The sequence below is a fragment of the Patagioenas fasciata genome, chromosome 4 (genome assembly GCF_037038585.1).
Source record: "Patagioenas fasciata isolate bPatFas1 chromosome 4, bPatFas1.hap1, whole genome shotgun sequence".
NCBI lineage: Eukaryota > Metazoa > Chordata > Aves > Columbiformes > Columbidae > Patagioenas > Patagioenas fasciata.
In genome coordinates this window covers 77,080,446-77,086,528 of record NC_092523.1, presented here as the reverse complement: position 1 = coordinate 77,086,528, position 6,083 = coordinate 77,080,446, and the positions used below count along the sequence as shown (strand labels likewise).

General features: G+C 42.0%; 1 long non-coding RNA gene across 1 annotated transcript; it reads right to left on the bottom strand.

The window, feature by feature from the left end:
• Positions 1 to 1,395: 1,395 nt before the first annotated feature.
• On the bottom strand, positions 1,396 to 6,072 carry LOC139827859 (uncharacterized). Its single transcript, XR_011738949.1, has 2 exons — positions 5,883 to 6,072; positions 1,396 to 2,965 (listed from the first exon to the last, which is right to left on the bottom strand). It is a non-coding gene; the product is annotated as an uncharacterized lncRNA (long non-coding RNA).
• Positions 6,073 to 6,083: the final 11 nt, after the last annotated feature.

The following is a 6,083-nucleotide window of genomic DNA, read 5'->3' as shown; positions in this document are numbered from 1 at the left end:
ACCTCCCGTGGTGCAACTTGGGGCCATTTCCTCTTGTCCCATCACTTGTTACTTGGGAGCAGAGCCCAACCCCTCCATGCTCCAAGCTCCTTCCAGGCAGTTGCAGACAGCGATCAGGTCTCCCCTCAGCTCCTGTTCTCAGCTGAACAGCCCCAGCTCCCTCAGCCGCTCCTCATCACACTTGTGCTCCAGCCCCTCACCAGCTCCGTTCCCTCCTCTGCACTCTCTCCAGCACCTCAATGTCCTTGTGATGAGGGGCCCAAATCTGACCAGGATTCAAGGTGCAGCCTCACCAGCGCTGAGTACAGGGGCACAACCACTTCTCTAGTCCTGCTGGCCACACTGTTCCTGATACAAGCCAGGATGCTGGTGGCCTCTTGGTCACCTGGGCACACACTGGCTCATGTTCAACTGCTGTCAATCACCACCCTCAGATCCCTCTGCCAGGCACTTTCCAGCCGCTCTTCCCCCAGCCTGTAGCGCTGCCTGGGGTTGTTGTGACCCAAGTGCAGGACCCGTGTGTGTGCACTCTTTGCCTCTTTTAATCCTGCCTTTAAGTCTCTTAACATAAATAAAGATAATCCATCCAGAATCCTCTTCCTCTCTGATAATTTTATCTTCAGCTTCTGCATTTAACTTTGTGTTTTTATTCTCAATGAACCAAGTGTACAGACCTCCGTTTTCTAGCTTTGAGTGTCATTTTACTGAGAACTGTGAATCAGTGTTAACCATCAAATGATACTGAATGTCATATAGCATTTGGCTGTGTCATTTTTCTTATGCAAAACAAGGATAACCAAATAAAGTCCCCTATAAGACAGGTATGCTCACTAATGATGTTTAATAAGATAGATGAATATAGCACATCTGAGCTCAGAAAACCTTATTACACGTGTTGTGATTTGGCGTGTTTTCCTTTGAGTTGTTGAGTTACAGAGGCACAAAGCCCGTAAAGACAACGTCAGAAGTTATCCTGCAACTTATAAGAGCAATGAGAGGATTATGAGCTCCTGTAATCTTTGCTTCTAGTCACTGACATACAAAAGCAAGATCGTCAGCAGTGACGTGGCTGCCTTGCAAGTGACATCATCTTCAAGACGAAAATCAAGATAGAACACAAAGAGGTATCGTGGAAATGGAGCAGATCACCCACATCAGCGATATCACACTTTTACAACAGCAGTTGTGCTTTATGTGGTTAAGAATATGATCACCTTCGTTCGATTTTGAAAATAAAAAGAATGTTTAATGTCTCATAGTACTGTCCATGATATCTGAGGTGGAAACAAACCACTGTTAGTATTTTACTATTACTACGTCTATTTTTTATGGCCTGGGCTTTGATGGCAAAAACTGGGTGAAATCTGTGTTGAGATCAGTAACATTCCCATTGAATTCACTGGGGCAGAACTTCATGACTTTTATTGTGTTTCCATAGTAAAGAATAAAAGTTTTTATCACTTCTAGACACATTCATGGATTCTTTCAAATATTACAAGCAGCAGAGTTTCTCTCTTTAAAGCTTGCAACTTAATAGGTTAAACAGGAATGCTTTCCATAAAACAGCACTTTGCTTAAAATGATGTAGCTTGTTTTCCTTTGTTCTTGTCCCATGATAAACAGCCAGCTTCATACGCATTTACTGGAAAATGCTAAGATTCTTGGATACCAGAATAGCATTGCTGAATTTAGAGAGAAATGTTCTTAAATCATAGCAGGAATTTTGATCCGCTGTATTAATACATACGCTGCAAGAGGCAGCACGGCTTGAACAAGCAAAACAAAACGAAAGAACTGAGGCTGTACTGGGCCTTTCAGTCATTTAGGTTGCATCGTCACCAATGGGAGGTATAAGAGTGATGCTGAGGCTTACAATGTATTGCAACCTCTTTCACCTTGCAGAATTAGAGAGACTTTGAAATCCCACATAATTTTTCTTTAAATAAGAAAAATTGAGGCAGGTATTTCTTCAGTGCAACTCTGTTCATTTTCAAAGGACGTTTATAAAGTCTTGGCTTCTTTTGTCTGGCCATAGTAAGACTATTTTGCTTTGACCACAGGTACATCTCTTCTTCTGGGTACTCTTTTGTACAACAGTTCTCTTTCACTCCTATTTTTTAAGATCATGCTACTTTTTTTTTTTGGTGGCCACCTTTGGGACATTTGTCTTTGTGTGCACTTGTGATGGTTGCGCAGTTTCTCTTTTTTACATGCACACACACGCACACAACCTACGTAACTGTTGCATTGCGTACGAGAATCTCAGTCAGTGCTTGCACCATCTGGCCAGGCCACAATAGTGCACATTTGCATGTGGTCTCGCTCCTGGGTGGCATTTTTGCATTGTTTCAGCTCTTGCTAAACAAAGAGGCATTTAATTGTGTCTTCAATGAGCCTGAACAGAAGACAGCTCCTATACCCAAGAGCTTCACTGGGAAAGTGCGATTACTCAGCCCCCACTGCTGCAATGTACAGAAGCAAAGCGAGGAGGGGGAACAGGAGCTGTGGCACTCTCTTAATTAAGTGATGTCAAATTCAGTGGCCATTTTCTTCCCAACCAGCAGCTGTCTCAGCTGCCAGATGCTCTAGGGTTTTTTTTTTCAGCAGCTCCCTGACCCACAAGACACCGCTGACCTCTCCTCCTGCCCTCATTTGCCAAGCTCACGCGCTCCCAGCCTCACGTCGCTTCGGAGGAGTTGGGAGGACAGCGGGAACACAGCGTTGACATCAATCAAGGATCGTGAACGGGCTATAAAATCTGTGACTCACGCGGCTCCGTGTGTGTTTCTCTGCCAGACAGCGCTGTGAAAAGCCTGACGGAGAAAAAGAGCTCTGCTCAGGGGGGGTCACAGCAAAGGCCAGTGAACTTCCCTGGTGAGGATGAGGGTGCCACCAGACAACGTGTGGATGGACCTCCGGGAGGCGGGAACCGCTTCACTCATCAATTCAGGAAATCAAGGCCGAACTGGAAAACAAAAGCATTTGAAATAATGTTTTACTATGGGGATGATAATACAGGGCTGTTCAAAACTAAAAACCATCACAACAACGACAAAAAAAAACCCAAAGAAACAACTTAGGTCAAATCTCTCACAATTAGTTATTCTAGGTTGATCTAGGTCTGTGTTCTTTCCAAACAAGGAGGACAAGTAAGCAAGTTTGTTAATTTCTCAATTAAGAGGTTCACTGTTCTTTAAATTACATCTATTTTAAAATTGTTTAATTAATACATGCATCCTTGGCTTCTCCAAGTAAGCCAGGGAACAGCATGTTTTTATTTTGCCTTTCAGAAATGCAGCAAATAAATGAAACGGAGTAACACAGGGAACCCCCTCTACTAGTTGGGAGTCCTCTTCTTTTTTCTACCCTGCGTCATTGTCAGCTACCACAAAATGAGCACACACATATACCAACATTGTCCTAGTATGGATATTGAAAGAGACAAATAGGAATGAATTGTAAAGTTAGACATGAAATTATATGTGAATTAAATACACACAACATTTAGTAAACTATCCTAAATTATTATTGATGAGTATACTTCTTTAAATGGCACAAAGTGGCAGTTAAAGTGTGTGAAGGTGCCTGTCCTGCATTGCTTGACAGCTTCACTTGTTGGTTACTTGGAAAAGGATCACTGATTTTCCAAGGGTTGTACACAATACCTGCTAGCAACGTGGATCATTTATGAGTGATTCTGCTTGTTCAGTAACACTTTGCTTTAAGAAGGTTAAACTAAGCCTTTAATAACAACTTGGATTTGGACTATGTAAAATCACAGTCTGAATGTGTCCTTTAAATACATTTCATGATGTTGGTTGGCAATTCATTGCCTGTCTTGAAAATCTGGACCTAAATGCTGTTGCAGCATGAGCTGCACGCATCGATATGTAGCTGTTTTCACTCAAAGAAAATAATACTTGTAATCTTTGTATTTTACAAGCATCCTAGAAATGTATCCTAATTCACTCTCACATTATTCTCTTTCTACGAACAACAGGCAGATGCAAGTATTATCAATACTATAAAAATGAAGGCAAGAACTGTCAGAAACAGTAATGGCATGGCATCAAACTCCTTTGGTTGTTTGACCACGCTAGTCAAGGTGTTTATCACACAACAAACCAGGATGAGACACTTTGTTATCTGTCACCTTGGTCCCCTTATCAGCTAGGCTGCTTAGCCACTTTTTACCAATTACATTGTCATGAGATGGGAAGTATTTTTATACGAATATACTTATTCTGACAAAAGAATCAGCTGTATGCTTTTCTGTTCTGGAGCTAGTAAGTGTAAATGTTCACTTAACGTCTAAGCCTAGAAGGTATATTATTTATTTATTTTTAATTAAAGGTGAGGCCAGGACACCATAGAGAATAGAACACAACTGGAGAAAATGCTGAAGGTTATAGTTTGGATTTTGAATCACACCTTCTGGGGAGTTATCTGGGTGCCAGGAAACGAGGGTAATATTTTCTGTACTAAGGTCAGAAGAAGGACTGGTGTCGTTTCATCGAAGCCAATGACACTGAAGCAGGAAATCAATTCGATCCTGTGAAGCTGTGACTGAAATCACAGGCCATGCCTGCCAGCTGGAGGGAAGACAACAGAGATTTAAACAAGGAGTCAGATCCCAGCACTAAGGTTGAATCTAGCAAATACGTGCTCTGAAGTCTTTCCCAGCTATTCTCCAACTCAATAGGCATCTCTCCACATTCTTTTGAAAAGCGGCTTCCTCTTCATATGAACCAGTAAAAAGTGTCGTGCATTGTTATGGAGTTAAAGATGTTTTAGGACATATTGACAATAGCTTTGACATCAATACTCAGAGGACATAAGCACTATTAGCTTTGTAAGCACAGGTAGTACCTTTTTCACCATCAACCCATGTAAATGGAAGAAATATAATGTATGTATGAGTCACACTTATTTTTATACACTATTGGTATCTGATCTTCCTCCTTCCAGGAAGAAAACCAGCATCCCTCCTGTGACAATGCCACAGCCTATTTTTCTAATTTTAGTTACTGCCTTACTGAATATTGAATTGGTGACAGTTTAGGTTTTTTCCCCCCTTTCAAACGAGAGCTAAAAACAGAGTGAAGGATTATTATAAATTACATAGACAGCCCCACTGACCAACAGCGTACTCCATAACAAAGAGAGGATCGAAATATTTGGAATATAGCCTCACTGATGAAAAAGACGAGAGGCTGAAAACAACTGAAGCAAAGAAATAACCTTAACAGCAGAACCAATTATACTGTTAAGCAGCATTCTTCATTTTATTGGCGCTGGGGAACACTGGGGATCATCCTCCGTAAATGCTGCAAAGACTGGATGCTCTTGTGTTGCTTATATTCACTTAATTATTACATATGCATTACAATTTGTGAAAATTTTGACATACATCTATACTAAGAAATAACTGATGATGTTAGTTATAATTGCTTAGTTTCTTACTTACAAACATCTACTAATGATTAGTTAAATATAAATTAAGCACTCTCCTTTAAACAATGTATGACTTCTGTCTCCCTCTTGTAATGCAGAAGGACCTAAAACTTGAAAAACATTTCCTTGTTTTGCAGGTGGTCATGAAGTGTTTATCATGTCAATTGGTTAATGATGGGTGTGTCTTTTGTAACTTAATCACAGTCACATTAATTTAGCAGCTTCTCGTCACAACGATCTTTCTCCTTTATGGGGATGGAGCCGTGTGCGGGTAACTCTGGTGCACACTTCAAGCGAAACAACACGTGTAAATTAGGATTTTGCTGAGTAACGGCAACAGGAAAGAAAAAAAAAATAATATTTTAACCATAAATTAATTGGTAGGCGGCTTGAAGATGGGAGGTGAGGAGTTTGGCTTCTCCTCTTACCGGGTTATCCCGCCGCCGGGCCGCCCTCTGTGAGAATCCTCCCTGCAGATTAACGGGTCCTGAGGGGAACCGGCGGCTCCCGCCATCGCGCCCCGGCGGCTGCGTGGAGAGAAGGCGGGCAGAGCAGAGCAAGGGAGGGGAGGAGCGGCTCGGAGCGGCTCTCAGGACCTCCTCCCCCCGTCTCCTCTCGTCTCCCCGCCT